An 18,043-nucleotide genomic window follows, 5' to 3' on the forward strand; every position below is an offset into this window, starting at 1 on the left:
GTGCCTGGTGAGACGAGCAAGAGAGTTTTGGTTGAATGAACACTGTAGAAGCCAGATTTCAGTGGGGTGACATTTTTTTACAGAGGTGTGCTGGAGCCAGCATGTAGCAGCTGGTGACAGGCAACTGTCAAATTTCCAGGAAATTGGGAACCAGTTGTTAAACACAGCCATTGTTTAAAAGTTTATTATATACGCACCCCAGTGTTCATCACAGCATTATTCACAATAGCTGAGATGAGGGAGCAACCCAAGTGCCCATCAAAGGATGATTGGATAAAGAAGATGTGGTATATATATATAATGGAATACTACTCAGCCATAAAAAAGACAAAATCATCCCATTTGCAACAACATGGAAGGACCTGGAGGGTATGATGTTAAGCGAAATAGGCCAGACAGAGAAAGACAAACACGGTATGATTTCACTCATATGTGGAAGATAAACAAACACATGGACAAAGAGAACAGATTAGTGGTGACCAGAGGAGAAGGGGACCAGGGGTGGGGGAAAGGGGTAAAGGGGCACATATGTATGGTGATCGATGAAAACTAGACTATTGGTGGTGAACACAACGCAGTCTACACAAAACTGATGTGTAATAATGTACAGCTGGAATTACACAATGTTATAAACCAATATGCCCTCAATAAAATAATTTTAAAAAATTCTTTGTGTAAACTTCTAATCAAATGGATTCTATTAAAACGAAGGTAATAAATACTCAAAACTCATTCTTTTTTTTTTTTTTTTTTTTGAGGAAGGTTAGCCCTGAGCTAACATCTTCTGCCAATCCTCCTCTTTTTTGCTGAGGAAGACTGGCCCTGAGCTAACATCCATGCCCATCTTCCTCTACTTTGTATGTGGGACGCCTACCACAGCATGGCTTGCCGAGCAGTGCCGTGTCCACACCCGGGATCCAAACTGGCGAATCCCAGGCCGCTGAAGCGGAACGTGCAAACTTAACCTCTGTGCCACCAGGCCGGCGCCAATCAAAACTCATTCTTAATTATTTTGCTACATGTTACTATCTGTGCTGCTGAGGCTGTTTGGTTATATCATATCTGCATGCTGGAAATACTACATTGTGTGTGCTGCTGGTTGCTTACCAATTCCGTGTTTAACGACCCCACGTGAGTAGCTTGAAATCAGCCATCATGGGATATTTACACTACAGGGATTGGCAAACACTACAGATCAGGAGCTTTTCGGTTTGCTTGAAGGCCAGTTATTCAGCATTTAACCTGCACATAGTGAGAGCGAGCACAGACTCCTCTGAGTTCTCTTTGCTGGGAGTAGAAGGCAAAATGATGACAGCTGGGGGGACATCCGGGCAGGAGAGAGGATGGCTGATTTGTTTTTCCCATCTTTTTATTTTGAAACATTTCTAAAGGTACCAAAACGTTGTAAGAATAGTATAATGCACACTCCTATTTCCTTCACCTAGCTTCATTTCACCCCACTGGTTGTAGCATTCTGTCTATTAGATATACAAACAAATGTATACAAACGAAGTTACTTGTTTCATTAAAGCATTTGAAAGAGAGTTGCAGACAGCATGACACTTCCCCTTCAATACTTAAACTTCTATCTCCTAAGGGCATTCTCCTCAAGGCCACAAGGCTGTTGTTACCCCAAGACATTTATCATTGATTAAATAATTCAAATTCAATCAAGTAAAACTTGATTTTCTTTCCCCAATTTGATCACTTTTTTTAAACAAATCTAGGATTCATCAAGTTTCATTTATTGCACTTGGTTGCCACCACTCTTTCAGCCTCCTTTAACTTAGAAAAGTCCCCTTGCTTGTTTTGCACGGGGGTGGGGGGAGGAGTGTGGGGGTGGCGAGGAGCCTTTAACGATTTTGAAGGCCTGTTGTCTTGTAAAAACAGCCCACATTCTAAAGTGGACCGATCGACTGGGCATGATTGGGTTCCAATTTGGCCAAGAGCATTCCACTGGGAATGGTGTGGACTTCCCACTCCATCCCAGGAGGAGGCCCGTGATGTAAGCTTCTGATGCCTGGTTTGATGGTGATGCTGAGCCTGCTGGCTTGGTTAAGGGTTGGGTTGTTTTTAACAGGAGAGGCAGGAGTGTATTTACACGCAGAGCTGCTGGGCATAAAGAGCTAGAGGGAGGAAGAAGTTGAAGAGATCCAAGGGGAGGAGAGACGGCGGTGCCTAAGGGAACCAGTGTCTGAGAAGATGGGTTCGCCCTGCACCTCTTTCCCTGGGAGGGACAGGGGAGGGTGGGGGCCGGTGGCTGGGAGGTCTGCTGCTGGCCCAGGATGACATCAGAGGGACGCCATCAGTGCTTTGTTTCAGCCTGTGAGGAGAGGGGAGAGAGCCCCGCTCTGCATCTGCCACCCTGGTCCCCAGTGGGGAGGGCCAGGGTGCGAGGCTGGCGCGGGCAGAGGATGCTCTTCAGGCGGCCCCAGGCAATGACTTCTGGGTCTCTACCCCTCTCCCCAGTGTGTAAGCCCTTTGGGGATTGGACCTGCACGTCCTGATGCGTAGCGCAGTGCCTGACACACAGTAGATGTCAATGAATCTGTGTACTGACAAAGTGAATGAAAGAAAGAGCTCCTGCAGGACGTTATGTGAATGTCCTAGAAGACAGAAGACTTTATTTATAGTGCAAGTTTCCAGGCTGGCAATGGGCTCCAAGTGGTTTTTACTGGGTGGGCGTGGGGTGGGGGGGTCAGTGATATCAATACCAGCTAACATTTTGTTTGTTTGTTTTGTTTTGTTTTGAGGAAGATTAGCCCTGAGCTAACATCTGCTGCCAATCCTCCTCTTTTTGCTGAGGAAGACTGGCCCTGAGCTCACATCTGTGCCCATCTTCCTCTACTTTGTATGTGGGACGCCTACCACAGCTTGCCAAGAGGTGCCATGTCCGCACCTGGGATCCAAACCTGTGAACCCCAGGCCACCTAAGTGGAATGTGTGAACTTAACCACTGAGCCACCGGGCCGGCCCCCCAGCTAACGTATAATAGCACTGACCAGATGCCAGGCTCTGTGCTAAATGCAGTCCGAGCATTTTCCCATTTAAGTCTTCCAACGGTCTTATGTGGGTAGAGTCTTACTTTCCTATTTCTGCAGAACAAGTCACCACAAACTTAGCAGCTTAAATTAACACCTATTTAGCATCTCACAGTTCTGGAGGCCAGAAGTCTGGCTGGGTGCTCGCTTCGGCGACACATACACTGACATTGGAACAAGACAGAGAAGATTAGGACAGCCCCCTGCATAAAGATGACACGCAAATTTATGAAGCGTTCCGTAGTTTTATGACAATGGGCATATGATTGACAAAAGTGTACTGAACACTTAAAAATTGGTTAAGAGCTCCCCTCTCTCTTTCCAAGCTGGGAAGAGAGCCCTCACCAAGGACCGAATCTGCTGGCACCTTGGTCTTGGACCTCCCAGCCTCCAGAACTGTGAGAAACAGATGTCTGTGATTAAGCCACTCGGTCTGTGGTGTTCTGTTAGCGCAGCCCGAACTGCCTAAGACAGTCGGTCCTACCCCATCAGTGGACCAAGCTGCGTGCCCAACGCTGCCTGGAGTGGTGGCAGGGTGCAGGGACCCCGCCACCACTGTTCGGTGAGTGTGCACTGGATGGGCTGGGCATGGTCCCTGGCAAGGCCAGGAGCAGCATACGATGGAGACGCTCCAGGAGCCGCCCTCTGGAGAAGCATCCAGAAAGCTGGGAGTGAATCTGTGGTGCGCATCCAGGAAGGGCAAGATTTGGGGTTAGGATGATCACAAATTGGCCCAAAACATAATGGCTTGACAGAGAGCAGAGTGGGGGTTGCTGGGGATCCCAGCAGGGAGATATTGGTCAATGGGTGTAAAGTCTTAGATGGCAAGATAAACAAGTTCAAGGGCTCTGCCACGCAACACAACACCTCTAGTTAATAAGACTGTATTGTGTACTTGAAAAATTTGTAAAGAGGGTAGATCTCATGTTGGGTGTTCTTACCTCCGCCCAGAAAGCCCCCCAAAATGAAGGCACACGAGGAAACCTTGGAAGTGATGGATGTGTTCATTACCTCGATTGTGGCGATGGTGCCGCGGGTGTATGTGGATGTCCAAACTCGCCTGATTGTACCCATTCAATATGCGCAGGTTTTGTATATCAGTTATACCTTGTTAAAGCTGTTTTAAAAATGTAACGGCTTCAGACAACAAATATGTACACTCTCACAGTTTCTGTGGCTCAGGAATCCGGGTGGGCCCCAGCTGGTCCTCTGGTCCCGGGTGTCCTACAAGTTTGTGGTCAAGCTGTGGGTGGGGCTGTAATCGTCTCGAGGCCCAACTGGGGAGGTTCTGCTCCAAGATCACTCAGTGGCCGTTGGCAGCATTCAGTCCTTTCCGGGCTGTCGCATGAAGGGCCTCAGTTTCTTACAGTCCGCTGACTAGTGGCTCTCGTCAGTTTTTGCCACGCGTGCCTATGGCAGCTTCCAACATGGCAGCCAGCTTCTACCCGAGGGTGCAGGAGAGGACCAGCAAGACGGAAGGGGCAGTCTTTGGTAACCCGGTCTCGGCTGTGACATCCATCACATTTGTCATATTCTGTTAGTTAAAATGGACTAGGTCCTGCCCACACTCAAGGGGAGAGGCTCCGACGAGAGCATAAATATAGGAGGTGGGGGTTATGGTGACCACTTTAAAGACTGCCCTGCCCCCCATCCACGTCCCTCAGGCAATCAGGGATAACTCAAGCTTTATCCGTTATAATTGCACCATAGCAGAACCTGGGACGTAGGCAGTTTCCATCTTTTTGTACTTAGAGATATCCTTCTTGAACTATGTAGTTAGCATTTTTTGTTCCTGTTCCTTGAAAACTGGAAGCAAAAAAGGCTCATATGAGCCATGACTAGTTATGTTGATGGCTTGTGCTCTTAACAGGATGTAATATGATGAGAAGGGCCCTTCTCCTCTGTGGGCCTGCTCCCCATCACCCCAGGCTAACCGGGAGAAAACCATCAGACAAAACCAACTGACAGAGAATTTATAAAATTCCCACCCAGGCCTCCTTAAAACTGTCAAGGTCACCAAAAACAAGGAAAGTCTGAGAAACCATCCCGGCCCAGAGGAGCCTAAGGACACATGACAGTGAAATGTTACATGGGCTCCTGGGGCAGAGAAAGGACATTAGAGGAAATTCAAGAAAATCTGAATAAAGCCTGGACTTTAGTGAATTATAAGGTATCAGCATTGGTTCATTAATTGTAACAAATGTCCCATACTAATCAAGGTATTGCTAATAGGGGGAATGCTGTGGGGGACACGAGAATTCTCTGTACCATCTTTGCAATTTTTCTATAAATCTAACTGTTCTAAAATAGAAAGCTAATTTTTAAAAAAACCTACTTGCTATTTGTACGGTGTAAACTTTGGTATACAAATTAATTATTTCATTAATCACAACATTCACATCCTCTGTGTCATTTTTTATGAATAGATGCATAAATTTAATATATTGATCTTCACTAAACAGTACTGTATTCTCAACATAGAATTGATTAAAAAACAATTAGCGACTCTTTTTTTTTTTTTTTTTGAGGAAGATTAGCCCTGAGCTAACATCTGCTGCCAATCCTCCTCTTTTTGCTGAGGAAGACTGGCCCTGAACTAACATCCATGCCCATCTTCCTCTACTTTATATGTGGGACGCCTACCACAGCATGGCTTGTCAAGCGGTGCCATGTCCGCAGCTAGGATCCGAACCGGTGAACCCCGGGCCACCAAAGCAGAACGTGCGCACTTAACTGCTGTGCCACGGCCCCCCCCAACTTCTTTCTTTTTTTTAATATGAAACTATTTTTTAGAGCAGTTTTAGGTTCATGGCAAAATTGAGTGAAAAGTACAGGGAGTTCCCATATACTATCCCCCCCCAGCATTCCTCATGATCAACATGGCGCCAGAGTGGGACATTTCTTACAACCGATGAACCTATGTGGACACGTCATTGTCACCTGAGTCCATAGCTGACACTGGGGTTCACTCTTATTTTATTCTTTTTTTTTTTTTAAAGATAGTCACCTGAGCTAACAACTGTTGCCAATCTTCTTTTTTTCCTCCCCTAATCTCCCCAGTACATAGTTGTATATTTTTTAGGGGGACACCGTCTCAACCTGGTCCGCACCCAGGATCTGAACCGGTGAAACCCTGGGCCACCGCAGCGGAGCGCGCAAACTTAACCACTTGGCCTCGGGGCCGGCCCCAATATTCCCTTTTTTTTTTTTTTTTAAGATACGCTTTTTTGGGGGTGGGGTGGGGAGGAAGATTGGCCCTGAGCTAACATCTGGTGCCAATCTTCCTCTTTTCTTTTTTCCTCCCCAGAGCCCCAGTATATAGTTGTATATTCTAGTTGTAGGTCCTTTTAATTTTTCTAAGTGGCATGCCACCACAGCCTGGCTTGATGAGCCATGTGTACGTCCACACCCAGGATCAGAACCAGCAAACCCCAGGCTGCTGAAGCAGAGTGCACGAACTTAACCACTAGGCAACCGGGCCAGCCCCTAGGGCTCACTCTTGGTGTTGTACATTCTAGGGTTTGGATGAGCGTATAATGACACGTGTTCATCATTACTGTGTCATAGAGAGTATTTTCACTGCCCTGAAAATCCTCTGTGCTCCACCTGTTCCTCCCTCCCCCAGCCCCGGGCAGCCACTGATCTTTCACTGTCTCCGTCGTTCTGCCTTTTCCAGAATGTCATAGAATTGGAATCATCCAGGATGTGGCCTCTTCAGATCAGCTTCTTTCACTCAGTCATACGCATTTAAGGTTCCTCCATGTCTTGTCATGGCTTGAGAGCTCATTTCTTTTTAGCGCTGACCAAAATCCCATTGCCTGGGTGTCCCACAGTCTGTCTGTCCGCTCACCTGCTGAAGGGCATCTTGGGTGCTTCCACGTTTTGGCGATTATGACTAAAGCTGCTAGAAACATCCATGTGCAGGTGTTTGTGTGGTTGTAAACTTCATCTGGATACGTACTGAGGAGCGCGATCCTGGATCGCTCATCTCTTTTTCTGACACTCAATTTACCAAAGGATGATATTCAATTCTCATTGCAATTACATTTCTGTCAATTTCTGCCATTCCTAACATAATGTTTTTCATTTTGTCTTTTTGTGAAGCATATAGGTTTCGTAATGCCACATCTCCAATGTCATTGTAATGTTCACCCTTATATAACCTAGTTCATCTTTTTTGACCTAAATGATATTTATTCTAGTATTAAGATTGCCAACCAGATAATCTTCATAACAATAACAGCTGCGACTTATTGAGCTCTCACTGGGCCGGGCAGGATGCCAACTGTCCATGGACTGGCTTAGTTAGGCCCTTTTTGACTATAAAGAACCGGAATGAGGGAGACGGGCGTCTGACCAGCCCTTGTGGGCAGAAATGGACACTCCCTCCGGCCTCACGGAGACTAGACCAGGTCGTGGGCACATCCTTAGCAAGACTGCTGCCTCCGGCTGACTCTTCTTCCTGCTCCCTTTCTCCCAGGGACCCCCTTAACGGCCCTTATGGGCTGAATGGTGTCCCCAAGTCCATATGTTGAAGCACTAACCCCCCGCACCTCAGAATGTGACTGCCTTTGGAGATGCGCCTTGAAAGTGATAATTAAGTTAAAATCAGGTCGTTAGGGTGGGCCCCTATGTGGTACGACCGGTGTCCTTATAAGAAGAGGAGATGAGGACACAGACACGCTCGGAGGAAAGCCCATGTGTGGACACAGGAAGGAGATGGCCGGCTACACACCGAGGAGAGAGGCCTCAGGAGACACCGACCCTGCCGACACCTTGATCGTGGACGTCCAGCCTCCGGAGCCATTATTGTGTAAGCGGCCCAGTCTGTGGGACTTTGTGGGGGCAGCCCCTGCAGAGTCACACAGTAGACCCTCTGCCTCATCCCTCGGGCTCAGAGCCCCGGCCCACGCCCAGTTTCGGCTGCCCACAGGCCTCCGCCATCTGTCGGCCTTCTGTGTGGCTTCCTGCCCACTCCGCTGCCTCCTCTCCCTGGCTGACTCTCCTCCATCTCCTGTTCTCTCTCTCGAGGGATATTAATAGCTGCTGGCACCGGTGGCACACCTCCTCTCTTCCAGACAGTGGGCTCGGCTCTGGGGAGCGGTGTCTTATTTAGCGCCATCCCACAAGCCTCTGGGGCGGATGCTATCATTAGCCCTCTCACACAGACAGGTGCCCAAAGCTTGTAGAGGGGAAGGAAGTTGCCCACAGCCATGCGACCAGTGCTGAAAAGAGAATCTGGCTGACCTGGCCACAGCACAGACCTCTGGCCTGTTGGCCATGTGTGGGCAGGGCCACCTGGCAGAAAGGCTGGGCATATGGCAGGCCTTGAATGTTTCTTAAAATCTGTGAAGCTGGGGGCCAGCCCAGTGGCTCAGCGGTTAAGTTCACACATTCTGATTCGGTGGCCCAGGGTTCGCTGGTTCAGATCCCAGGTGCAGACCTACACACCACTCATCAAGCCATGCTGTGGCAGGTGTCCCACATATAAAGTAGAGGAAGATGGGCATGAGTGTTAGCTCAGGGCCAGTCTTCCTCAGCAAAAAAAAAAAAAAAAAAAGAGGAGGATTGGCAGCAGGTGTTAGCTTTAGGCTAATCTTCCTCAAAAGATAAAAAATAAAAAAAAAAATCTGTGAAGCTGGTGGTATTAGTCCCTATTTTCTGGGCAAGGAAGCAAAGGACTGCAGAAGCTAAGGAACTCAAATGCTATGACGGGCGAAATTGGAGGTGTCGTCCAGAAGCTGTAAGGGCAGCTAGACTCTTGGAAGCCTGCCTCAGGAAGGGATGACACAAGCCGGGGGTGCCGCCAGAATGTTTCAGGGCAAGGGAACGGCCTGTGGAAATGCCAGGGGCGCGAAAGGGCTTAGCTGGAAAACTTGGGTGGGGACCAGACCTTGGGGGTCGCACAAGCCGGGAGCTGTTGGAGACCTTGAAACGGGGCGTGAGGGGTGTTGTTGAAGCCATACAGACAGTTCTGTTTTGTGGCAGTGAGGGGCCACTCTGGGCGTTAGGAGAGAGACCACGGCGTCCTGAACTAGGGGACTTGGCAGGTGGGCCCACTGGGAAGCCAGGGGGCCGAGTGGCCAGGACTCAGCGACTGCGTCATGTGGAAATCTGCTTGTCATGGGGCAGGGTGGGCGGCACAGCCCATCCTTGAACCACCCGGCTTTCGGCCTCCAGGAGCACAGAGCAGTTGCCCACCGTGCAGGGCCCACAGCAGGTGGCGATCGGGAGGGGCTTCCAGCTTCTCTGCTGGCCCTCTGTCCCCCACTCCCTGGGGGCCTCCTTCTCCTAGCCAGTGGGACCCTCTCCCACTTTGGGACCTCATCTCTCTTCTCAAGCTTATTCGCGCTCATCGGAACCCAGGTGGGACCCGAGTGGAATAGTCAGTAAGCACCAATGCAGCCCCTCGAAGGAAATCAAGCCTTTGCAAGACCAGGCTGGGCCTCTCAGCAGTCAGCAGGGCTGACTTCGGGGGCCCTTGCAAACGTTTCCGTTTCTTTTGAAATTAGATGGAAAAACCCCCATCATCCAGCTGGATTATATTCATCTTTACGCCAACGCAGTTGTACAATATCATTTTTAATTTGTTTTTCTTCAAAAGATGGGCCCTGAGCTAACCTCTGTTGCCAACTTTTTTTTTTCTTCTTCTCCCCAAAGCCCCCCAGCACATAGCTGTATATTCTAGTTGTAGGTCCTTCTGGCTCTGCCATGTGGGACGCCGCCTCAGCATGGCCTGACGAGCGGTGCTAGGTCCACACCCAGGATCTGAACCAGTGAAGCTGAAGCTGGTGGCATTAGTCCCCACTTTCTAGGCAAGGCAGCAAAGGACTCCAGAAGCTAAGGAACTCAAATGCTATGACGGGCGAAATCGGAGGTATTTTCCAGAAGCTGTAAGGGCAGCTAGACTCTTGAATGTCTGCTTCAGGAAGGGATGACACAAGCCAGGGGTGACGTCGGAATGTTTCAGTGCGTGGGGGTGACGCTGGATGTTTCAGTGGAGGGAACGGGGCCGCCAGTGTGGAGCACGAACTTAACCACTCAGCCACGGGCCTGGCCCTCTAATTTTTTTTTTTTTTGAGGAAGATCAGCCCTGAGCTAACTGCTGCCAATCCTCCTCTTTTTGCTGAGGAAGACTGGCCCTGAGCTAACATCCATGCCCATCTTCCTCCACTTTATATGTGGGACGCCTGCCACAGCATGGCTTGCCAAGCCGTGCCGTGTCCGCACCCGGGATCCAAACCGGTGAACCCCGGGCCACCGAAGCAGAACGTGCGCACTTAACTGCTGTGCCACCAGGCCGGCTCTCTAATTTGTTTTTTATATGGAGGATGAGACCCATGAAGGCAAAGCCTGGGGCCCATGAAAGGCACAATGGGGTGTGTTTTTAGCTTATTTCTTGGGCCTTATCAAGCTAGGGTCCGTCTCTTCAGTCTTGGGTGCAATTATCAACCCCCTGTCTGTTACCATGAGCTTTTCAGAAAGGGAAGATGGGGCGGGGAGAAGAGAGAACAAGCAGTGGGACGGAAGAGATGTCTGCACACCCACGTTCATAGCCGCGTGATTCACAATATCCGAAAGGCGGAAGCAACCCAAGTGTCCATCAACAGATGAATGGATAAACAAAATGTGGTCCATCCATACAACAGAATATTTATTCAGCCATAACAAAGAAGGAGGTTCTGTTTTTTTGTTTTTGTCTTTGGTGAGGAAGACTGGCCCTGAGCTAACATCTGTGCCCATCTTCCTCTATTTTGTAAGTGGGATGCTGCCACAGCACGGCTTGACAAGTGGTGCGTGGGATCCGAACCCACAAACCCCAGGCTGCTGAAGCAAAGTGTGTGAACTTAACCACTATGCCATTGGGCCGGCTCCCGGAAGAGTGAAGTTCTGCAACATGGATGATCCTGAAAACATTTGCTAAGTGAAATAAGCCAACAGTTTCTGAAACGCATGGAGCCCCACACGCAGAGGGCCATTCCCCTCCCAGCGTGTGAGTGGGCTTCACACACAGATGTGACGGCCTCGCCCCCGCTGCTGAAAATACCTTATGATACACAGATCCACAGGTTTTCTTGAATGTGCACAGAGGACTCTGAAGGGACGCCCACAGGCAGCTCGAGGAAGGAGAGCTGGGTGGCTGGGAAACCTGAGACGGGGGGGGGGGGGTGTTTCATTCAAGGGTCTCTGCACCTTGTAGGTTTTGAACATGACTATTAAAAATAAACATGGCGGGGGCTATCCTTGTGGCTCAGCGGTTAAGTTCGCATGTTCTGCTTTGGCGGCCTGGGGTTCGCCGGTTCGGATCCCGGGTACAGACATGGCACCACTTGGCACGCCATGCTGTGGTAGGCGTCCCACCTATAAAGTGGAGGAAGATGGGCACGGATGTGAGCTCAGGGCCAGTCTTCCTCAGCAAAAAGAGGAGGATTGGCCACAGATGTTAGCTCAGGGCTAATCTTCCTCAGACACACACAAAATGGTTAAAGTGACAAATTTTATGTCTTACCACAATAAAAAATTAATAAGTGTGATTATAATAATAAAAAAAAGACCCAGGGGCCAGATGGGCCCTATGACCCTGGGCAAAGCATTTCACCTCTGGGTGCCCCAGGCTGCAGACCTGTAAACTGGGCAGACTAGGCCCCGGGTGTGGCTGGCCCAGCTGCGTTGTGCTCTGCATTTGGAGCAGGGTGACGGGATCAGCTTCTCGAGCTGCCCTGTCCCTGGGGGTGGGGAAGGGAAGCACGTTCCAAGGGGTTTTAAAACGTCGGTTTATTATTATTTGATTATGATGAGGCCAACAGATCAGGAGACCATGGCCATTGAAAAGACACTTTGTTACTCACAGATCCCAAGAAGTGGGGGCACACACACCGGGCAGGGCCACACGGGGAAGCACCAGGGTGGGTCAGGGGGCAGAGGGAGGGGGGAGGTGGGCAGGGGACTTTTCTGTGGTTTTTGTAGGAAGGAACAGGCGAGGCAGGGTAAGCAGGCTTGGGATGGGCTAGTCTGAACGATCCCAGTGGCTCTGGGGTGTGGACTCTGTCCCTGGTTGTCTGGCACCTGGCCCTGGGTGATCAGGGCATGGGAGGGCGGCCCTGAGTGTGAGAGCCCCAGAGAGGAGGGCCTTGGGGTGTGGGCTCTGGATTGGTTGGTTTGCCCATGAAAGGCACACTTTTTGGCAAACCGCTGTCTCTAGAAATTAGCCAGTTCTGGGAGGGTCGCTCTGCCAGATCAGCAAGGTCCCCGGATGTCAAAGCATCAGGAGACAGACAATAAAGGACACGGCTAATACGCAAGGAAAAGGAGCGGTGTAGCCAAAGGGCAGAGACGGCAAGGCTGGAGCAGGACCGGGGGCTGGGAGTCACCCTCCCATCGGGAAACGGCCGATTCCAAGACACGGATGAAGTGGGAGGTTGCGTCCTCAATGCCGGGCCCCCTCTCTCCCTCCCACGCCCCCCACCTTTGAGCCTTCTCTGGAATGGAAGGGTAGAGGGCATTGCTAGGACCAAGCTTGGGGGCCTGGATGACCATGCCAGCACTGCAGGAGCTCTGTCTTCCTTAGGCTTCTGGAACATTCAGCCACATCTGCCGATGGAGCCGCCCCAGGAGCCCTGCCCCCCTGCCCTCAGCTCCTCCTGTCCTGCTCCGCCAGTGGCTTCTCACTCCTCGTCCCTCCTCATGCCACGAAATCCCTGACGTCCCTTGACCGCATCCATCCAGACTCGGCCCGTCTGCTGTGCCTTCTCGTGGCTCCCCGTTCTTCACGGGCGTCGACCTCGCTGGTGGGTCTTCGCACGTGCGGTTGTTTCTTGTGTCTTTCCCATGAGGCCAGCGCCCCTCTAACGATCCGTCGTGAAGGGTCAAGCTTTCATCTTTGCCTCTTTCAAAATTTCCAACCTGCTGTGGTTCTGCTGTGCGTGGCAGGGATGCAGCCGGGAGGACGCTGAGTGACTCTGATGAGACCCAAATTGGTTTAGACCCTGGGCGAGGGGCCACGTCCATTGAGTATGCCCTTGGATGTCGCGACAACGTCAAACTGCTTCACACCTTTCTAAACAGTTCTGCTCGAATCCTGCGCCTGCCTTGTTGTGGGTCGAGCTTGACCAGTGTCGCGTGTGCTCTGTGAGGACAGGGACTGCCCTTTGGGCTCATCTTTGGACCCTCAGGACTCGCACACAGGAGGCTGCTGTGGGGGGAGTGGTGTTCCCCACAAATTACATGTTTGCAGTCCTGACCCGCAGCCCCTCAGAGTGGGACCTTCCTGGGAAGTAGGGTCATTGCAGATGTAATGAGTTAAGATGAGGTCACACTGGAGCAGGGTGGCCTCAAATCCAGTGTGACTGGTGTCCTTATAAAAAGGGGAATTGGACGCAGAGACGCACAGGGAGAACGCCACGTGAAGATGAAGGCAGAGATCCATGGGAGGCTACGAGAAGCCAGGGACCGCCAATGATGGCCAGCAACCGTGAGAGGCTGGGGGACAGACATGGAACAGATTCTCCCTCACGCCCTCAGAAGGAGCCAACCCTGCAGGGACATTCCTCCGGGACTTCCAGACTCCAGAGCTGCGAGATGAGAAATGTCCATTGTTTGAGCCACGCTAGCAACGAACACACGGATCTTCAGTTCATATCTGCTGGAAGTGTGCCAGCCAACCCATTGAAGTGCTGAGGGGGACACCCCTGTGGGCTGAGCACCCACGATCAGGTCAGCTGGTCTATCGCACGTGTCCAACTCTCGGCAGCTGAAAGTCCTAAGAGGATTTCTGTTTTTCAATCGAGGTGAAATTCACATAACAGAAAATTCACCATTTTCAAGTGAATGAATCAGTGGTATTTTGATTAATTTTTTTTTTTGAGGAAGATTAGCCCTGAGCTAACATCTGCTGCCAATCCTCCTCTTTTTGCTGAGGAAGACTGGCTCTGAGCTGACATCCGTGCCCATCTTCCTCTACTTTATATGTGGGACGCCTACCACAACATGGCTTGCCAAGCAGTGCCATGTCCACACCCGGGATCCGAACCGGCGAACCTTGGTCCACCGAAACGAAACGTGTGCACTTAACCACTGCGCCACCGGGCCAGCCCCTCAGTGGTATTTTGTGCATTCACATTGTTGTGTAACCACTACTTCTATCTAGTTCTAAAACATTTTCATCAACCCAAAAGGAGACCCTGGACTCATTAATCAGTTGCACCCAGTCTTTCCTCCTCCAGCCTCTGGCAACAACTTAACTTTCTGTGGATTTACCTGTTCTGGACATTTCATATAAATCGAATCATGCAACATGTGATGTTTTGTGTCTGGCTTCTTTCCTTTAACATATTTTCTAGGTTCCTCCGTGCATGTATCAGGTCTCAGTTCCTTTTGATGGCTGAATAATATTCCATTGTATGGATACCCCACAATCTGCTTACATTCATGTGTTAATGGACTGACTGCTCTAAAATGTTTCACGTGGTGAATATGTGTGGATTGAATAAAAGAATCGTTGGGGGGCCGGCCCCGTGGCCAAGTGGTTAAGTTTGTGCGCTCTGCTTCGGTGGTCCAGGGTTTTGCCGGTTCGGATCCTGGGCGTGGACATGGCACCGCTCATCAGGCCATGCTGAGGCGGCGTCCCACATAGCACAACCAGAAGGACCTACAACTAGAATATATAACTATGTACCAGGGGGCTTTGGGGAGAAGAAGAAGGAAAAAAAAAAGAAGATTGGCCACAGTTGTTAGATTAGGTGCCAACCTTAAAAAAAAAAAGAGTGGTTGGAAGGGTAGACACTAAGGATGAGTGAACTGGGGGGACAGAGGCCCAGGCCCGGCTGCCCTCTGTCGGGGCCAGGAGTCCAGTGGGGAGTCTGGATCAGCCGTGGGAGCGTGGGAGAGGAGGGGCGTGGCCTCGGTGATGGAGGGCGCGATGCGGAAAGAAGCAGCTTCATCCTGAGGGTGGGAGCATGTGGGAGAGTGTGGGGCTGGGGTTGCTGGCGGGGAGTACCCAGGTGGCAGAGAAGACAGACAGACAGCGGCCCAGAAACCCTCCGACGTGATGAGAGAGTGGATCCCAGCTGGGAGCAGACCCAGACACACCGTCCAAAGGGAACAGCTCCTTCTCTAGCCGAGGGAGCTGCACTGGGCTGCGGGCTTCCTGCCTCCAGGGGCGCAGGGCCGGGGCTGACGGCGGCAGAGGTCCCCAGGTTGGGTTGGGACCCCAGAAGGGGCAGCGCTCCACTGTGACACTCGGGTCAGGTGAGGGTGGAGGCCGGAGTTCTGCCCTTGGAACCACATGTTCAGTGGCAATAAGCACATTCACGGTGTTGTGCAACCATCCCCACCATCCATCTCTGGAACTTTTTTTTTTAAGGATTTCATTTTTTTTTTTCCTTTTTCTCCCCAAAGCCCCCCCGGTACATAGTTGTATATTCTTCGTTGTGGGTCCTTCTAGTTGTGGCATGTGGGATGCTGCCTCAGCGTGGTTTGAAGAGCAGTGCCATGTCCGTGCCCAGGATTTGAACCAACAAAACACTGGGCCGCTTGCAGCGGAGCGCTCGAACTTAACCACTTGGCCACGGGGCCAGCCCCGAATCTCCGGAAGTTTTTATCGTCCCAAACTGAGACTCTGTCCCCATGAAACACTGACTCCCCCGCCCCCTCCCCCAGTCCCTGGCCTCCCATCCACTTTCTGTCTCTATGGATGTGACTCCTATGGGGACCTCCTATGAGTGGGATCACACAGTGTTTGTCCTTCTGTGTCTGGCTCATGTCACTGAGCATCACGTCCTCAAGATTCATCCACATTGTAGCAGGTGTCAGGATCTCCTTCCTTTTCAGGGCTGAATAATATTCCATCGTATGGATATAATAGATTTTGTTTATCTGAAGTTCTTAATAATTTTCGAACAAGGGGTCCCTCATTTTCATTCTGCAGCAGCCCCCCAAAATTATGTAGCCCATCCTGCTGGCCAGTAAATCCAGCAGGAGAAATCCTCCTAGGCCATGCGACAGCGTGCTCTGTCTCCTCTTCTCTGAAACTCACTCCGGGGAACTCGGGGGCGGGCGTGGGGGGCAAATGACGAACCCTGCCATGCACCGCTCTGGGGAAGAACTCAAGACCCAACGACAAACCCTCTTATGGGTTGAATTGTGTCCCCTGAGAAAGAGGCGTTGGAGTCCTAGACCCCAGGACCTCAGAGTGTGGCCTGATTTGCAAATGGGGTCTTTACAGAGGTGATGGAGAGGAGGTTGTTAGGGTGGGCCCCGATCCAACAGGACCAGTGTCATAAAAAGGAGAAATGTGGACCCAGACAGACATGCACGGAGGGGAGACGGCTGCATGGCTGGATAGATGCACATACAAGCCAAGGAATGCCACCCCTTCCTCTGAGAGTCACACGGGGCGGGCACAGGGTCACTAGGGCCGTCAGCCTCAGAGCCCCCAGGGCTGTGTGAATCCATCTGCCTGCCTGCTGGATGCTGGGGGCGGCTAGGATGTCCTTGGCCTCCTCCTCCCTCTGTCCCCAGCCTCCACCATCCTCCCGACGTGCTGCCCACTGCTTTCAGGCTGATGCCTGGCTTTTTAAGGATCTAACCCACGCCAGGCACGGAGAAATTTAAAGGGCCTGGAACGGCGGGAAGGAGAGAGAGGAGAGAAGGGGTGGGGGTCCACACACATCCTCTCTTTAAATTCAAAATGATTAAGATGGCATCTTCCTGAGGCAAAGGGTTTAAAAACAACCTGCTAAACACTGAAATTTTCTTTTTTTTCTTCGGTCACAAAAGCAGATGAATGGAATGTTTTAAGATGAAAAAAAATTACCAAAAAAAAAAAAAAAAAAAAAAAGAACCAGGGGCCAGCCCGGGTGGCGTAGTGGTAAAGTTCACGTGCTCTGCTTCGGTGGCCCGGGGTTCACAGGTTCGGGTCCTGGGGGCAGACCTAGCACCGCTTATCAAGCCATGCTGTGGTGGCGTCCCACATATAAAGTAGAGGACGATTGGGACAGATGTTAGCTCAGGGCCCATCTTCCTCACCAAAAAAAATAAATAAAAATCAGAAAGCCTATTTAAGGTCTATATCTTTCTTTTTCTGTGGGTCTGGGCCCTGGCTGCCTCCACAATCAATCAATCGTCTTCCTCCTATTTCATCTTCGCTATCCACGCAGTATTTTGATACCTCCATCTTGGATGTATCATTTTCTAAGATCCCCTTTATCTATTCACTTTTTATTTTCTCCTTGAAACGCCACACTGCGGTCCATTGCTCATCAGCCGCGGCCTCCTCTGTCAGAGGACGTACACCACCGCCAGATGCCCCACGAAAACCCTTTTAGTGGCCTTGTCCCTGCACAGGTCCTGGCCCAGTGCATGGGACCAATAAGAGATGGTGGCCCAGGAGGTGGAATTTAAGCTGAGGAGACCATAAAGGGGGCAAAGCCACTCCCAGCACGGGGAACAGCACGGGCGAGGGCCCAGCATCCCAGACACACGGGCACCAGTCCCCCTTGCCTGCTGGCCTGACCTCGGCATTCGAGGCCTCCACCGCCTTCCCCAGGCCAGCCTGCTGGGGAGACTAATGAACCTTCGAGAGACAGACACACCCCTGTCCCTTCCCCAGAGAGGCCTGTGTGCTCACCTACACCTGCTTTCAGAGCATCTGCCCTGAGATTCTCGTTCCAGCCTGTGTGGCTCTCCCAGGCGAGTCTGTGGCCCCAGGGCAGTGCTCCGGATCCCTGAGGGGTCCCCGTGTGAACTTTCTGGTTGTCACATGTTCTGTATGTCAGGTCTGACCATCCTGATCATGCTGTCCGCCTGGGATGCGGCCATTTTATTTATACGGATGAAGGAGAAAGCTTCCACTCACTGTGGGTGAGAGCTGGCTTAGCAAGCCCCCCATGCTGGATCCAGAGTCCTCCCCGAGGGGCCCTGGTGCTCCAGACCCTGCACAGACTGATTCTGGGGCCTCACTCCCCCTGGCCGTCTGCACCCCGCAGTGGCTGGCCATTTGGCAT

General features: G+C 51.1%; 1 non-coding gene across 1 annotated transcript; it reads left to right on the forward strand.

Moving 5' to 3' along the window:
* The first annotated feature begins 3,181 nt into the window (after positions 1-3,181).
* On the forward strand, positions 3,182-3,289 carry LOC139084366 (U6 spliceosomal RNA). The gene has a single exon (XR_011541713.1). It is a non-coding gene; the product is annotated as a U6 spliceosomal RNA (small nuclear RNA).
* The last annotated feature ends 14,754 nt before the right edge of the window (positions 3,290-18,043 follow it).

This window comes from Equus przewalskii, chromosome 6 (genome assembly GCF_037783145.1).
Source record: "Equus przewalskii isolate Varuska chromosome 6, EquPr2, whole genome shotgun sequence".
In the NCBI taxonomy this organism is placed as follows: domain Eukaryota; kingdom Metazoa; phylum Chordata; class Mammalia; order Perissodactyla; family Equidae; genus Equus; species Equus przewalskii.